Source organism: Ricinus communis, chromosome 9, assembly GCF_019578655.1.
Source record: "Ricinus communis isolate WT05 ecotype wild-type chromosome 9, ASM1957865v1, whole genome shotgun sequence".
Taxonomy (NCBI): domain Eukaryota; kingdom Viridiplantae; phylum Streptophyta; class Magnoliopsida; order Malpighiales; family Euphorbiaceae; genus Ricinus; species Ricinus communis.
The window spans coordinates 26,730,091-26,748,930 of NC_063264.1; positions in this window are offsets into that span (position 1 = coordinate 26,730,091).

The following is an 18,840-nucleotide window of genomic DNA, read 5'->3' on the forward strand; positions in this document are numbered from 1 at the left end:
TCTGTCTGACTAATTCAAGAAATTATGTCATGAAAAGGGTATTGTGAGGCAATTAACAACCTCGAGAACTCCGCAACAAAATGGTGTTGCCGAGCGAAGGAACAAAACCTTGCTAGAAATAGTTAGGTCCATGATGGCTCAAGCTACTCTAGCAGCCTATGTACTTAACCGTGTACCTTCAAAATCGGCTCCTTAACACCTTATGAGTTATGGACAAAAAGAAAACCTAATTTGAATGAGTTGCATAATTGGGGATCCACAGCATACATCCTTAACTCTTCTTATAAAATTGGTAAGTTAGGACCAAGATGGAAGAAATATATCTTTATAAGATATTCTAAAAACTTAAAAGGTTATGTATTTCTTGGCGAGAATTCTAATGGAAGGATTGCAGAAATTGAGTCTTGAGATGTCACTTTTCTTGAAAACAATTTTCTTGAAAAGGAAGATATGGATAAGAACTATCATCTATATGAGATGGAAGAAGAAGGCAAAACTAATACAACTTAACAAGGAATTGTCTCTCAAAAATAGGAATCTAGCCCTATTCTTGATAGTGGGAGTGCACCAGAACTTCTTTACCCATCTCAATTGAGTGGGAGAGTTGAGATAGAATCTGAGCTAATTTCAATTGGTGCAAATAATAACCCTCAATTATGAAGGAGTCCACGTTCTAAAACTCCTAAAAGGCATTTTCAAATAGAAAATGAAGCCTATATTATCATTCCTCATGACAATAAAAAAACCTAGAACGGTTAAAGAAGCATTTGAATATCCTGCAAAAGAAAAGAAGAAAGTTGCATTGGAAGAAGAAATGGAAACTATGAAAGTAAACCAAGTTTGGAACTTAGTTGACCTACTACGAGGATGCAAAGGCATTAAAAACAAATGGATTCTTAAGATAAAATGTAAGGCGGATGGTTCCATTGATAGATACAAAGCTCGCCTACTGGCGAAAGGATATACCCAATAAGAAGGTATAGACTATAAGGAAACTTTTTCACAAGTTGTTAGATTTTCCTCAATTTGCTTAATGCTAGCTATTGTTGCACGTTTAGATTTAGTACTGCATCAAATGGATGTTAAAACAACTTTTCTCAATGGAGAGCTGGATGAAGAAATCTATATAGCACAGCCTGTAGGTTTTGTTGTTAAAGGCCAAGAGCACAAAGTATGCAAGCTCCAAAGATTAATATATGGTCTAAAACAATAATCCAGGCAGTGGTACCTTAGATTTCATAAAGCTATTTTGACTTATGACTTTAAGATGATTGACGAGGACCACTGTGTTTATATCAAGAGATTAATTGACAAATTTGCAATCCTATCTCTCTATGTTGATGAAATTTTAATAGCTGAAAATGACAAGGAGTATGTGATGAATATCAAAAGATGGTTATCCACACATTTTGACATAAAAGACATGGGTGAGGATGACCACATATTGAGAGTCAAAATTAAAAGAGATCGTTCGAAGAAACTTTTGGCTCTATCACAAGAGAATTATATCCAAAAGATTTTAGAATGTTTCCATATGAATAGTTGCAAGTTTGTAGATACTCTTGTGTCAAAGGGTGAGGTTTTGAGTCTTAACACGTGTCCTAAAAATTCACAAGAATAAAATGAAATGCACACTATACCATATGCTAGTGTGGTAGGAAGTATTATATATGCCATGATGTGCACTCTTCCAGATATATGTTTTGTTCTTGGGCTAGTTAGTCGGTATCAATCAAATTCTGGCCAAGAGCATTAGAAAGCTGTAAAGAGGATATTGAGATTTCTCAAAGGCACTTTGGATTATTGTTTATGTTATCAAGGGTCTGAATTGCATCTAATTGGGTATTCTGACACTGATTGGGGAGGATACTTTGATAAATACAAATCAACCTCTAGTTATGCTTCCTTACTAAATAAAGGCGCTATTTCATAGAGTAGTAAGAAACAGACCAGCATAGCCTTGTTGATTATGGAACCTGCATCCATTGCATGTTCAACCATTATGTTGGAAGCAGTTTGGTTAAGGAGATTCTTTGGAAATTTAGATTTTCGAAATGACTTTGATGGAGCCATTATAGTCTACTGTGATAATCAAGTAGCAATTGCTTTCACAAAAGACCCCAAATACCATAGTAGAACCAAATACATCAATACCAAGTATAATTACGTTAGAGATATTGTTACTAAACGAGAAGTAGCAGTACAATATATTTCTATGCACCAAATGGTGGTTGTTCTCATTACTGAGCCAATACCAAGAGTTGTTTTTCTTGTACATGTGAATTCTCTTAGATTACATAGAATTTAGATAAATTGATTATCAAATATTGTTGAGCTTATATGTATTATTTTAAATGAATAAAAATCATTATTTTGTTCATGAATATTTGATATTTATTTTGTAGCATATACACATCACATATTGCTTTATTGAAAAACTCAACATAAGGATGTCACATAGGTTTTAGATTAACTTGCTCACATGAGTAATCGCCTCTGGCATTAAATTGCGAGAAGAATTGAGACATTATTTTAGGATTGTTGACTCAAACGAAAATGAGATGAGATGGTATCTATGAATACATTCGATTTGGATTGCCGATATCCAAAATAACATGTGCAAGCCAGATTTGAATTCTCAGTATTAACCTGCTATAAGCGAGAACTTAGAGAAATTTAGATTAGGTGTTGAGTAGCGACTGGACTTAGATTTGTACAATATTTTATTATACATTATGAAACTAGAAATACTGTAACACATAATTCATACCATGTGTACTTATTCGACTAAGAAGGTAGTGGGAGGATAATTCTTTGTATCTCACAGTGTGAGACCTTGAGAATAACAAATATTCTCACATGTGTACCTTTATACTTTTTACTAATATTTGTATTTTATACTTAGTGTTTTGTTGTCTTAGCATGTTACCTACGGTTTATGGATGATTCGACCTATGGAACCTGTCTAGAAAAGCAACTAAATATGAATTACAAATTTCAAGTGAAAAAGGAAGACCTTGTCGAATATATTCATTGGCGAGCCAATCTTATCTCTTAAATAGAAGAACAATTCGATTATATGATTATATAAAATATTGATATATACAGAACGTGCTCTTTAAGAGATTAAGAGATGATATAATATCTCAACGAGACAAACTCTACAGCATTGCGAAAATAAAAAAATTAATGTATCCATAGACCATTATCCAAAGGACAGATAAAAACGAATCCTATCATATTAACGATATAACAGAACGTTTTTATGTGCCTTTAGTTCGAGGTCATTCTCAACTGAGAAACAAGATGACAATAAATTCGAGAAATTATTCCGGTGCAAGCTACAAACACCATAAGAAAAATATGTCTTGGAAGAACAAAAAACTTATTCATTCTTCGAAAGGCATATTAATCTTATAGTATCTTCAGAGAAGAACTCATTCTTCATCAGAGTCGTACCAAATTAAAGATGCAACGAAAATATTAGCTTATTAATTATATGGTGGGTTTAAGCTAACATTCGAGCATCTACACCTATATAATTATATACCCCTGACAATTTAAAACGAAAACGCACTTCATTAACCATAAAAACAGTAGCCGTTTTTGCTAAGTTAATGATGTTGTGGATCTGGTCCCCCAGGCGAAACTCTGTCGGGATCTGCTCCTTGCAGCAGCCATCTCCTCCTGTAATATTCAGTTATTGATACATCATATCCGAGTTTACGTAAAATATCATGGCCATTCATCTTTCTGGGCACCGAAGAAAGCTTAGTATGAGCAAGACGAGCATAAGAACTTGGTACAAGTATCAGTGTAATAACCAGGAATTTTAGCAATATGCTTGGTTTTAGCAAAGTAGCCATTAGATTAAATATACATATAGTTCTGAAGAAGAAGGAAGTGAATGCCTGACATATAACAAATAGTTAGCTCCTATATATATAGACAGAGAGAGACATGCAGACATAGAGAGACAACTTGAGAGGACTTGTGTTTCTAGTGAATATAGGACAGATAACTATAATGGAACATCAACTGATTAGACATGGGAATTCTGCTTATTGTCTACTTCTGTTCAGTGTAGCTCGTATTCTGCTTGAATGAGTCACCTCCATTACCTTGAGCTAAAAAACCTAGACACACGCACCCACACTTGCACGCACATGATGTCCTTGTTGATCTCTAACCTTATTGCTCTACTGAAGTAGAAAATCTTTGTGCTTCTTTCTTGCAGTCACTAAGTTCCAAGAAGGTGTTTCGGCTCACCATCTGTAGCCATTTTTTTAATTTTCTTTCCTTAAAATGCATGACCAGAGATAATGAGGTATAATATTTACATAGAGCACTTTGTCCTGGCACTCTAATAAGTTAGACTTGTGTCCATAACACATTGCCACGCCTACATGGGTTTTTATAGAATGGTTGTCTTTTATAATCAAACATTCTTTTGTTTATTTGCGGCTAATGTTTTGACAAAACTCTTTGCACAAAAATGTATATACAACAAATAAAAAAAAAAAAATTATTTTATGAATATTTTACATTTTGATATTTAATAATTAAAATAAATTTTATTATTTAAAATTAATAAATATATATTAATTTATTTATTATTTTTGTATATAAATAATGATATATAAAAAATTATGTAATAATTTCTAATTCTGTTAGATTTAATATTGTGAAGGTGCATGCAAAAACCAACTAAGTTTTGTTTTGTGCCGAAATTCTTTATTCCAACTAGTCTCCATACATATATAGATGCCAAATCAGAGAGATGTGAAGAAGATAAAGATCGACCATTTTACAATCGGAAGTCAAACGTCATGATTTTCTATTTGAAAGTTCATCAGATTTAGCATCAGAATGGGCTGAACTTCTTTCAAACCTTAGTGGCTGCCAATTCAGACATAAGGATATCGCTGATGGTCATTTGACCATATCTTATCCACATGGATACATGCATATAAAATATATTTCTATAGATTTTCAAACGCAGTTATCTGATTCTTTGGTATATTGCTTTCACATGTAATGTAGTAGTTGATGATAATTATTAAAGAAAGCTCAATATATCTTATTAATTGAGTGGATTCCATGCCCATCTCTCTCTATATATCTTTTTTTTCTTTACTTTTATTTTTTATGTAAATGAAAGGTTGTAATTTTTTAATAACTTTTATCTATATTAAATATATAATATATACTGTAATAAATAAAAGAGTCATACATATATATACATATATATATATTAATATTGAATGATTGACACATACTCTATTATTTGAAATTAATAAATATATAATTATTTATTGATTTGATAATAAACAAATTTCTTTTTTTTTCTTTTATTGGGAATGTCCATATCATATTAGATATGAAACTAATTTATATATAGATACAAGCACAGTAAATATTAAAATTCTTTCAATAAGTATAACTTTAAAAATTAAAACTTGTGATCTTTAGCTAAAAGATACATTGACATCTAACTAAAGATACATTGACATCTAAATAGCATACACTTGGACAAATGCCACATTAGTAAAAGCATTGCTTTTTTGAAAAAATGCATGGAGCCAGAGAAATGCATATTTTCTATTTCTATTTTGGAGTTCAACTGGTAGCATATGAACGTGGATATGCACTTCCACAATCTATCCATATTGCATTGTTTGTTTAAAGTGAAATTCACGGATACACTTGCTAATTTATTTGACTTTACTTTTATATTAGCTCTTCTCTTTTGGACACATCGCCAAGGTCTCATTGGCAGAATGCTCTCACTGACCTTAGTGATGCTGGGAAATAATTAGCTCAATCACTATTGTGGTATTGCAAGGCTTATTTACTACCAGTAGCTTCAAGTATGTAACCTGTCTATATCAGTAGTGTAATATTAGAAGCACTAAAGACAAAAAATTAAAAGAGAATATACAAAGTGAATGATACCCTCTTCCCTTAACTTTGATTCGATAATGATTCAGGTTAAGTGCCTTTGGTAATATCGGCTATAATAATACTTTCATAATGTCTGTGGTAGTGTTTATTCCACCAATGCATCATACCGATGAGCCTGATGTACTTGTATCGGGTGTATGGCGGCAATATGGATAAGTCTATATTAGATGTTTTACAACAATCAATATATATAAGACATCTACATTGGATATATTGCACCACTATATATGTGAGCTTCACCTATTAAATTGGTGATATAAATTATTATATTCTAATTGTATCTTTCAATTTGAGTAAGATTTTAAATTTGAATTTCACTTACTTCATTTATATATCAAACACACTTATCACTTGAATTAGCTCCACTATAACTCTTACATAACTTTTGTGAATTATAAATTGCTCCCAAAAATGTCATTTCGAAAAGTAGGCGAAATGTATTATTAATCTCCTCAGTTTTTTAATTTTATTTTATTGGCACTTTAATTTTTATTTTGTTTCAAATATTTTCAATAGTCCTTTAAGTAAATAAAAAATACAATAGTTCAATACAAATAAGAACCGAATAGGATATGTGTATAAAGTTTTTAATCAACAAAAAAAAAAATTAAAGACTCATAAAATATTATGAAATAGAAAAAACTAAAACTGAAAATATCAGAGGTTTAATAGTTTATTTTATCTAAATAATATTCCTAAACAAACATTATATATATACAAAGTACGAAAAGGAGGAGAGAACCAATAAATTTACTGAGAGGACCTTATGATTAGTACTAATTGAATTTAGTCTTTTAAACTTTACTCAAATAATTAATTAATATGTTTATATTCAATTAAAATAAACAAAAGATTAATATGTAATCCGACTAAAAATATAAAGAGAAGCAATTTATGCATATTTATTTATTATGTAATTCAAACAGAATAAGGAAAAAATTAACTAATTTGATTCACTAGAATAAAAAAATATTTAGTATAAATCTAATTAAAATAATAAGAATTTAAAATATAACGAGTCATGTGTAAAGAACGTGTATAAAGAGTTTAATAAAAAATAAATTATAATTTATTAATTATAATAAATCACAGAAATTTAATTTATTTAAAAGTATTTTTTAATTATGATATACTATTTGAATAGATTAAGAAAAGAATTAAAAATTCCTATATAATAATAATAATAATAATTAAAATTAGAACATTAGGTATATTAAAATAATAAAAAGATAGATTCTTAAAATTGTTTTTAATAATATTAGCACTAGTAGAAAAAGTATTATTATTGTATTACAAATTATTAAATTTTAATAATTTAATTCTTAAATACAAAATATAACAAATTAAGTGCGAAATAAGTGCACGCAATCTAATATATATAAAAACATTAAATATCTGAATAAAATACCTTAGAATTGATTAGTAATTAGTCTTTTTCCAACCCAAACTTATTATAATCTTATATGTTTAATTTAATTCAATACATTCCTAATCTTATTATATTCAAATAGTAATAAATTTAATTTCACCCTATATATATAATTATTAGTTAATCTAATTTAATATATTCTTAATTCTATAAATAATTGATAAATTTTAATATTGAATTAAATATATATTTATATATTATAGAATTCAAATAATTCAATACAAAAAAATTACTAGAAAATTAGAGATAAAATGTAAAGAAAAAATAAAATATTTGTAATTTTATTTTATTAATATATTAAATTATGTGTTCATAACTCATAACCTTCTAGCATAATAGTTCATTAATAGAATTTTATTGCAAGTAAACTATTTTAAAGAGTTAATATTTTTCATAAATTAAATTAATTATTAAATCAACATATACAAATATGAAGTTGAATGGTACTGTCATATCTTATTATTAATTTAGAGGTATTAAAAGAAATATTAAAAAATTTATTCAAATAAAAACGTCCGACCTTTTTCATTCCTCTTTATTTATTATCATGCGGATTTTATTTTAGCATTTTCTATTAAATTATCATTAAACTTTAATGGTTAGTTGATAATTCTAAGAAAATAAATAAATTTAATCATTGAATTAAAGGACATACTTTTCATAATTAATATAGAGTTCCAGTAACAAAATGTAATTTTAAATAATAATATTAAATTTAGTATTAGTAATGTATCATTAAAATAAAATAAAATATTAAATGTTTTAGTAATTTTATAAGATATAACTCTTAGATTTATTTGACGTCAAATTGTCTATTAAGTTTTGTGAAATACATAACAACATATGAGCTTCATTGTTCAGTAAAAATACATATAAAATAATTAAATTTTTTTGATATTATATATATATATAAAGTAAAATATTACGAGGTTTAGTAAAATACACAATTCGATGCCTCTAAATTAAAAAATACATTATAATATTTATTATATTTAATATAATACACCCTTTGACCCTTTGTTAAAAATAACTAATAAAATTACCATTATGCTGATATTACCACAAATACAATAAGTAATAATCAATAAAACTATAACCATAACAAAAGAATTACCAACAAAGTTGACAGAAGTAAGATCATGAGCAGCCTAAAGACCAAGCAACATCAAAATCAATCATGGAACTATGGAAACCATGGTAGAAACTTAAAGTTTCGTTCACATACCCATAATAGATTCAGTCATACATTTGAATTCTTACGATATTGAAAAACAAATTTCAAACAAAACTCAGAATAGAAAATAAAAAAAAATTGAAGCCACAAGAAAAACTTAGGATCTATTGCCTAAGAACAACTTGGCTTCCTTCCTTGTTCTTATTCTTCTTCCGCAATGAAGAAAGATAAAGAAAGGAGAAAAGGTAATAAAATAAAGAACGACAAAATTTGGACCACAATTGTAATGGACTTGTAATAACCGAGTCTAGTTATTTAATTTTTTAACTTTATTTTAAAGTCTAGCAACGCAAAGTTCTAATTTCTATGATTTTTATTGTGATCCAATTCTTAAAAAAATAGAAATGAGTAAAACTTAGTGAAAGGGTAAACAAATAACAAATGAGGAATACACAAAGATTTAAATAAATTCATATAATCATTGAATACTTTTCTGCTGAAGAAAATATGGCTATTATTCTTAACATAAATATTTGATTAAAAAAATTCTAATTGAACAAATAAAATTTTATAAAATTAATTAAATAAAGAAGCACTTCCATATGTATTTAAAACTACAAATCTTTTTCTGATCTGAAATCAATTAACTGTATAATCTTGAATTCATTCAGAAAAATTTCCACTACTAATTTAAATTTTGTCATCATACCAAGGAAAAACAGTAATAAGTAAAATAAATAATTCAGTCGAACATAGTATACACTCATAGATCTACCCTACTGATCTCTAACAATTTTTGGCGCAAAGACGTCTCACCAGGTAGCCTAAAGTGCAAATAACTAGCCATACACACATAGACGATAAGCCCCCAAAAGGCACCACCTCACATATGCTCCAAAAGCGGTGTGTATACTAAGCGCTATCCCAAAGACAACATAATTTGTTTACATCTGACGTCCAAGATGTGATTCCATAGGTCATATAAATGAGTGTATATTCATTTATCCAGCTATGTAAAATCATACCTGCATATAAAGAAAAATTAAAAATACCATTCTCTGTTCTCAATTTCTTTAGAAACTATCAAGTGTCTAAATTGTACTTAAAGTATATGATTAAGTAGAAATATTCTAACAAATCATAAAATAATAAATATAAATTATATATTATTGAAAAATATGATGTTATAGGTTTATCCACTCACCTGGTATGTAGGACCTAACCGATTGTACCTTCACTTAAATTTTGCTAATTTCCTTCGAACGGCTTCCTGAATGCACAACCCTAAAATTCATGCATAAATATACTTTAGAAATAAATCTCAATCCTATTTCTAATAATCCTCGACCAATGTTTATTTTTAAATCTCTAATATCTAATTCTAAATTTTTAAATTATAATATTATTTTAGCAATAATCTTATTAATTATCTATCTATTCCAATTAATTAATTCTACTAAAATTCAACAGCACCTCTCCTATAAAACAGACTAATTCCCCTGTAAAAACGGGTCCAAAACTTGTAAGAAAATTTACACGGCACATCCCACAACAATTTCTATCTGAAACCTTAAAAATAAACTTTATTAAATTAAATCTCTCTTTGATTAAGAAAATTTTAATCATTTCCAGCTCTCTAATAATTATTTATATCCTTTTTGATATTTTTTAGTACTCAAATTTTTTTATAATCATTTCTCTGTGGACAGATCAAAAACTAAATTAATAAAAATTATTATTACTCCCATCTATTTATTTTTCATCATTAATCTTTATTAATTTTTCAATCCAAATCACAGACTTAAGAACCTAAAGAAAAATGGCAACAATAATACACTCAATATCCAAGAAGCCCAACTCCTAAATGATGATTTTAACTTTACTTGTTCTACTCTTTATGTCATTGCTCCTTCTAGCGCTAGCTGTAATAGCAATAATGGACCTATTAATGGTGGTTTCTTTTATAATTGCCAGCAATAGTCCTATGCACTTTGTTATTATCATGACTGTTATTTCTTACTTGGTCTTTGTTGTTTCTTCACTTGATCATGGTCATGTGCATAATGGGTATGAGTTTGAAATCTCTGCAAGAATTGGGTCTACTGGATTGGTCCAACTGGGTTTTTGTGCTTTCAATTGGTATCAAAATCTTCAATTTGTTTCTTTTTGATACCAATCTTATTATTTAGTCTCATGTGATGATACTAAAAAGGAATCCAACCAAAATTTACTGATATGGCAGCCGGTTGTCTAAATAAGCATACTACTATCTTTACACATCATCTAGTGACTAGATCATTAATCTTAATCACCAAATTGACCCCACCAGTTGTTATTACTGCTAGCTTCTTTAAACAGTAAATCTTAAAACAAGAATCATTATTATTATTATTATTAGTATTGCTAGTTCAACTGTAGGTCTGCTGGTGGTTTTTATTCTTGCTATCTACAGTCGTTTTCGCAATCTCATATACCTCTAGAAAAAAATCTTACGCCATCTTTTATTGCTAAATCATTATTTTCCTTCTTATTATCATTATCTTCTTCTTCTTCATTTTCAAGATCCAATAAAGGAGCAAGAACTTAAGGTCTTTCTAAGTGCGTAAAATGCTTCATAGGACGGATCTACCATTCAAGAAGAGCTCATCAGCATAACTAACATCATATGGCAAATCCTAGATTTCAATCATGCAACCCTAGAAATTCAATATGATCACATAATAAAAAAAACAAATCTAACATATTACCCTAATTATTCCAATCATCAGATTTAAAACCTAATAGAAAACATATTATCAGATTTAAAATCCAATAACAATAACAAATTATGTTAATTCAAGGGAAACCCTAATCTAATCATATGAATCATACAACAATAACTAAAAAAAATCCTAATCATGTTTCTAAAATATAAAATAAAAGAACCAGTTTGTGAAGACGGGGATGCTGATGATATTGGATTTAGAAAAACCCTTAGGTTGTCATTGTTTAATGTTGATATGCGAGTCTCTAAAGATAATGAGGCAATTAAATTGAAGATTGGATGGAAATCTAATATTTCTTAGGGTTTAGAAAATCTTCTGTTATTCTAAAGACACTTTTCTAATTTAAAGCTCTTTCTTAATGACTTGTTCTCTCTGTTTTTTAAAACTCTCAGCTTCAATGAACGTCTGTGAATTCTCCTAGGTTGCTAGTCTATTCCTTAATGAATGTAGCTAACCCTAGACCTAGAGCTTACTTTTCTATTTATAGTAGTAGGGTTACGGAACCCTAGATGTATTAGATAAGTGTTAACATTTAATCATTGATTATCTTTCCCTTTTATGAAATTAATATATAATAAAATAAAATAAAATCTTTTATATTCAAATAATTATAACTACAAATACCCAATAATTATTACAAATCACTTATAGAAACTTCTTTTCATCAATTTTAGCATTTTAAGTAAAAAAATATGCAAAAAACAGCATCGAATCTCGAAAAAAGCCAATCGGCACTGTGGAGAGCCGACCAGCTTTGCATAGAGCCAGTTTGGCTCTATGCTAAGCCGATTTGGCTGGATGCAGAGTTGATTGGCTTTGCGAGCAAAAAGTTTGGGAGACTTTGGCGATTTAGTCTTTAAACTTGTAAAAATTATAGTTTTATCCCTCAAAGTTAATTTTTCTGACAATTGAGTCCAAATTAATGTTGTAAAAATAATTTTGATTCAATTATTCTTAACCCTAACTTAGATTCACCCATCCTCAATTTTCTGAGACTCAAGAAATATAGTAACTTTAATTATAGGATTTTTCATAATTCCCTCAATATCTAGAAAACGGGTGTTGACAAATGCCCCTAGTTTGTCGATATTTATGCAAATGAAATTTAGATAAATCGAGACAAAGCATAAATATCAAGGATACATCAAAAGAATATGAATGTGAGTTGTAGAAGCTACGCTTCATAAGCCCGAGCTGGTGCATAATTTCTAATTTCGATTTAGGGACCTACCAGTTACATCTTAAAGACCAACCCTCAAGATAATTGTAATTGTGTGAGTTGTAGAAACAACGCTTCATAGGCTCGAGCTGGCGCATAATTTTTGACTTTGATTTAGGGACCACACCCATTACATCTTAAAGACCTCCCCTCAAGATAATTGTAGTTGCTTGAGCTGTAGAAGCCATGCTTCGTAGGTTTATGTTGGTGCATACTATCTATCTAGATTTGATTTAGGGACCATGCCCGTTTGATTTGGAGACCACGCCCGATTATCTAAGGACCATGCCTGTTAGTTTGGGGAACCACGCCCGATGATTTAGAGACCACGCCCGATAATTTGGAAACTGTGCCGGTTGATTTCGAGAATCACATTTGATGATTTGGGAAGCATGCTTGATGAGTTGAGAACCATGCCCATTGATTTTAGGAACTACGCTTGATGACTTGGGAACTACGCTCAATGACTTATACTTGTACAGACTTCCCTCTAGCTTTTTGATCACTTTCCACTTCGGGATGCAATTATGTTGTAATTTCTATTCCGGATTATGATTTGGTAAAATTTTCCACTTCTGGGATAACTTCCACTTCGAGATGAAGGATAGTGATTTTCCACTTTGGGATCTTCTACTTTGAGGATTAAATTGGTTATCCACTTTAGGATCTTCTACTTCAAGAAGTACACTTGGTCTTTAGAACTTGACTGGATTATCCACTTTGTTGAATAGACTTATATTCTTCCATTTTGAGATGTATGATGATATTTCACTTTGAAAGATAAAAATTATAATTTCCACTTCGGGAAGTAAACTTAAGTGTAGATTGAGTATTTTTTTTTTACTTTCCTATTACAAGTTAGTGGCATATATACAAGTATATAGAAATCTCATTAAGTAAAATTAATGAAGGTGCATGATATGCATGTTATGTATGACATGTAATGCATTTGTAAAAATCATCCTTTAGTTTGGGTAGAGGCATTCTAGTGCCTATCAACAACAATGCTTCAAGAGTTCAACCGCTTACTCTTCGGCACATGGCATGGAGCCTAATGGTCAATATTGTAATTGATTCATATGAAAGATCTGAAAGTCACGGTGATAACAAGAAGTATAGATCTAAAGATAACTTAAGCACACGAGGACTGAATAATTTTGCTTGCAGGCTGTATTGATACTTGTGTAATGATAGTTGGCTTTGCTATAATCTCGTGCAGATCGTAACCAAATCTCTTTCTTTTTCTGACTTTATGCCTTAACTTTTGCCTAAGTTGTCCTTTTGGATTTTCAACTTAGTAGGCTAATGTCTTTACTTTTGTCTAAGTTGCCCTTTCGAGTTTTTAATTTACCAGACTCTATTTTTGCCTAAGCCATCCTTTTGGACTTTCAACTTAGTGTTCTTTTCTTTATTTTCTCTTTTTGCATATTTGGCTCCATGAGAAGTGTGAACTGAAGCACTTGCAGTCTTTTTTATCAATGCTTGCAGATGATTCTACTAATTTTTAAGACTTCTTTCGAGACAAGATTGAAAGACTCTAGCTCTGCTAATTCATTAAGCGTGATGTCACAATTGATGAAGTGCTAAAAATTATTGGATTTTCCCATAAGAAACGCAAGAACAAAAGTTGGAGGAAAATGATCTTGCTTCTATTTAGATCTCATAAATTTTGCTTCTTATTTTGTTTTTCCCTCTAGTAGCACGCACGCAATGAATATTAATATGTAAGTTTAACAAAAATTCTAATCAAATTTTGTTTATTTAATAAGGGCACAAACAGGTACATTTTCTATTTCACACAATACTACTCTTGTTATTGACTAGTACACTCGAATTTTCTAGTAGAATATTTTTCTCACTTTATTTTCTTAACTTTTGCCTGGCTAGACTATTCAGGTCTTCTAATCAACATGACTTATTTTTCTCACCTAATTATTACAACCTGACCTATAACTATGCTTGCAAAAGAAAAAGACCTAAAAACTATACAGAACGTCGAAATACATAAAGAAATCATGCAAAAAGCAAAAAAATGGGGTTGGCCTTCTCTAAGGTTCCAAGCTTGTCTTTCATCGATTCTTCAATGTATTTTACATCCCCAAAGCCGAATTTCACATGCATAGACAGAAAAATTAATTTGATATGAAAGAAAATAGAATAAAAATATTAAAATAAAAACAACAATGGTTAATTGAAGGATTAAAACTCTAAAACTAATAAAAACCCTTAATATAGTAAACTAACAGATGGTAAATCATTCATGATCATGTTAAACATGTATAATTGAATCATAATGAAAACACAAATCTAAACATTAATCTTATGATATGTTTCTAATCATATTCAAAATCCTAATTGGCCAAATTATCAAATTTAAAACCCTATAGCTCTTGTTATGAGATTCAAAACCCAATTAACATGCATATTCAAAAAAATCATAATCGAGTCATACTGATCATAAATCATAACTTTAATCATGATTCTAAAAATAAATAACAAAAAGAAATATAAAAAAAAAGAGAACAAAGGAACCAATTTTATGATGATAGAGAATGCATATTCGAAGGAACCCTCAGGTTATCACTGTAGGTTCTGAATCTACGAGTCTTAGGCGATGTGGATGCAGTTGAGTCAAAGAGCGGGTAGGAATCCAATGCTAGATCTGGTGTAGAAAAACTATTGTTGATTTAGAAAACAGGTTTCCAAACATGGTTCTTTCTTCAGTGTCTTTTCTTTCTTTTCTCTATAGTTTTTCTCTGTGTGTTTCTCAATGTTTTTTAAGTGATCGTTGTCACTAGTTGCCAAATTTCAGTTCTTAATCCCCTCTTTTTAACCATAATCACATTTTTCTATTTATAAAGGTAGAGTTTCAAGGGAAACCCTAAGAGAGAAGATAGTTTTTTAAAATAATATCGATAAATATCCAAATTTATTTTTAAAACTTAAATAATTATCAATAAAAATCATGATTATCGTCAAAAAAGCCTTATAGAATCTATATCTGGACGTAAAATAGTCGAGAAGAAATGACGTCGGATTGAAAAAACCCAATCAGCTCTATGCAGGAAAGTTTGATAACTTTACAATTAGGTCCCTAAATTTATGAGTATTGTTGTTTTGACCCTTGGACTTTATTTTCCTTGACAATTGAGTCTAAATTTATTTTAAAAGGTCATTCTAGCTGGATTAACCTCAATCCTAGCCTCGAATTCACATGTCTTTCATCTCCTGAGACCCGAGAAGGCAGTAGTTTTCATCACAGGGTTATCCAATTTTTCCTCAATATCTAGATCAGAAAAATGTGTATTGACAGCTACCCCCGGTTTATTAAAATTTATGAGCATGAAAATGCATTAAATAAATTAAGAAAAATCATAGACATTAAGGATATAACAAAAGGATATGTGAGCTATAGAAGCCACGTCTCATAAGCTCAAACTTCGATTGTTGATTCGATGTGGGGACCGCGCCCGCTTAGGTTGAGGGCTTCGTCTGCTTGGGTTGTGGGCTTCATATGCTTAGGTTGAGGAATTCGCCTGCTTAAGTTTGAGGACTTTGCTTGCTTTTTGGGGAACTATGCCCGTTAAATTGGGAGCTACGTCCATTGGATTGGGATCCATGCCCATTTAATTGGTGATTGTAGAGACTTCTCTCTGGCTATTCTCCACTCCAAGAAATAATTTGCTGCTTCTAGTCAATTTGGTCATTTTTCACTTTTGAGTACTTAGGTTAAAATTTCCTTCCTTAGGGTACAGTTTGACTTGTTTTAATGCTTTTTGGAACCTATACTGACATCTGGCCCATCTAGGGACTAAAATATAATTTTGTTGGGTTAAGGACCAAACTTGTAATTTTTTTAAAAATTCTCGCTCGGGGTGCCAATTGGGCTTCTACATGTCTTCTATAGATTTGCGTCAACTTTTTTAGACTAAAACTTGATTTTGACACGTCGGGGACCTAAATGATATTTTTGCCCCTTCTTCACGACATATATAATGGCTTTATATCTACATCTCCTCCACTTTACCCATTTTCCTTGATTTTTTCTATGAAGCTCTTTTTGCTCTTTTTTTAATTTTCCACTCAATTCTTAACCAATTTCCACGAAGTCAGTCCTAAAATGGCAAGCTAATCTTTTAGATTTCCTGGATGCACCCCGATTCCATCAAATTGGGAGTTTTCCACCCTGATTTCATGCCAAAATGATCTTGGGCTTATGAAGGGAGAGCAGGTTCCTCTTCTAAAAAAAAAAATTAAACACCCATCGCGCTTTCTAGCTGTCAAAGAGGAAATTTCTTGGCTTAAACTTCATTTTTTGCAAAATTAAACACCCATATGCGTTATTTGCTCGAAATACATGAAAAATTGCAAGATTTGAATCCCTAACCTATAGAGCTGATTGGATCTACATAGTCACAATGGCTCTGTTTAGAGCCGATAGGCTCTACACAGTGCAAACCGACTGTGCATAGGCCGAATGAAGTTTTTTGGGGCTCTTTATGAAAAAAATAACATTATATCGACATATAATTATCTCTTCAAAGTGTTTATGTATGCACGTGACATTTTAAATAACTGTTTCTTACCTTCTAGAGTGATGTAGTATCGATTCGGTTCGCCGAAAACTTTTACGGCGCACGCGAGTGGTTTGACGAGCTTCCTAGCTCAGTTCAGGCTAGGATTGGAGACACCAGCTTTCTTCGGTTTGTGGCCACACTCTCATTGGTTACCGAAAAGGTCGATCATACTTCAGTCTACGCTCTCTGTGGGCGGCGGTTTCGGGCGCACACCCAACTTTCTTGAGCGACTACGGCACTATCAGACTTTTCAACTTAATTGGAAGCACGCTAACTAGTCACTGAGACTAGCACGATTATGGGAGTCGCCACCCGAGTAATCACTGGGACACTTTTACTAATGAGTGGTGTTTCTGAAAGTCCATAAGGAAGCTTACGCCACAGAGTCCAGAGATGGATCCGGAAGCCAACTTCCTTATTTATGTATATTAGTATTTAAATTTTATTATTCAACAAATTATTCCCTATAAATACAAGCAATTCATATATAGGCATGCTAAAACAACACACATAATACACCTAAGTCTAGCCCATTTTAATTAAATCCAGCCCATATTAAATGGTTAGCCTAATTTCTTAATCAATTATGTATAAGCCCACCTAGTCTAGTCCAATTACCAATTATGCTCTTGAATTCCAACCTTTAAGCCTAATAGACTACTTATTATAGGAAGGCCCATTTATTATGATCTTAACCCTAGCTAAGTTCAAGCCCTAACTAAACATGCCAAAGCCCGTTAAGTCTACTTAAATTTTAGGGTTGTGGGCCGAGTTAAAGTTGATTAACCTATTAGACTACCAAATCCATGTGAGATCAATTTTAACCCTGAGTTTATGTGACCCATTTTAATTAACCAATCACATAATCATACATTTAATTAACATACAATCAATAAAAATAAAAAGAAACTAAAATCTGATTATTACAACCCGCCTACAACTACGATTGCAAAAATGAAAAGAGTACATTAAAAAATGCCAAAAAAATACAAAATTTGGTGTATGGCTTGAACAACCGATCGGCTTTAGAGTTCTCAGGCTAATTTTCATCGTTCGTTAGTACAATTTCGCATCCCTAGAGCTGAATTTCACATGCACAAACATTAAAAATCGATTAGAGAAAATAGAATAAAAACATCAAAATAAAATTAACAGAAGACAATCAAACAATCAAAACTTTAAATTACTAAAAGTTCCCAAATATTATAAACTATTAGAAGGCAAATCAAAACAAAGAATCATGTTTAATAGGTTTAATTACCCAATCATCATGAAAAATAAATCTAAATATTAATCCTATAACATGTTTCTAATTAGATCTAAAAACCCTAATTGGCAAAATGTGAGATCTCAAAATCCTAAGTTCTTATTATAGAATCATACCCTATTAACATGCATATTTATAAAAAAACTTAATCTAATCATACTTATCACAGATCAAAACCCTAATCATATTTCTAAGTTCAAATAATAAAAGAAAACAAAAAAAAAGAATGAAAGAACTGGTTTGTGATGAATGTGGATGTATGGTTGAAAGAACCCTCAGGTTGTCACTGTGGATGTTGGATCTATGAGTCTCAGGTAATGAGGATGCAATTGAATAGAAGACCGGGTAGGAATTCAATGTTGGATCTAGCTTTGAGAAATCTTCTGTCGATAAAAAAAAGTTTCTAAAAATGTTCTTTCTTCAATGGCTTAGATCTTCTAACGAC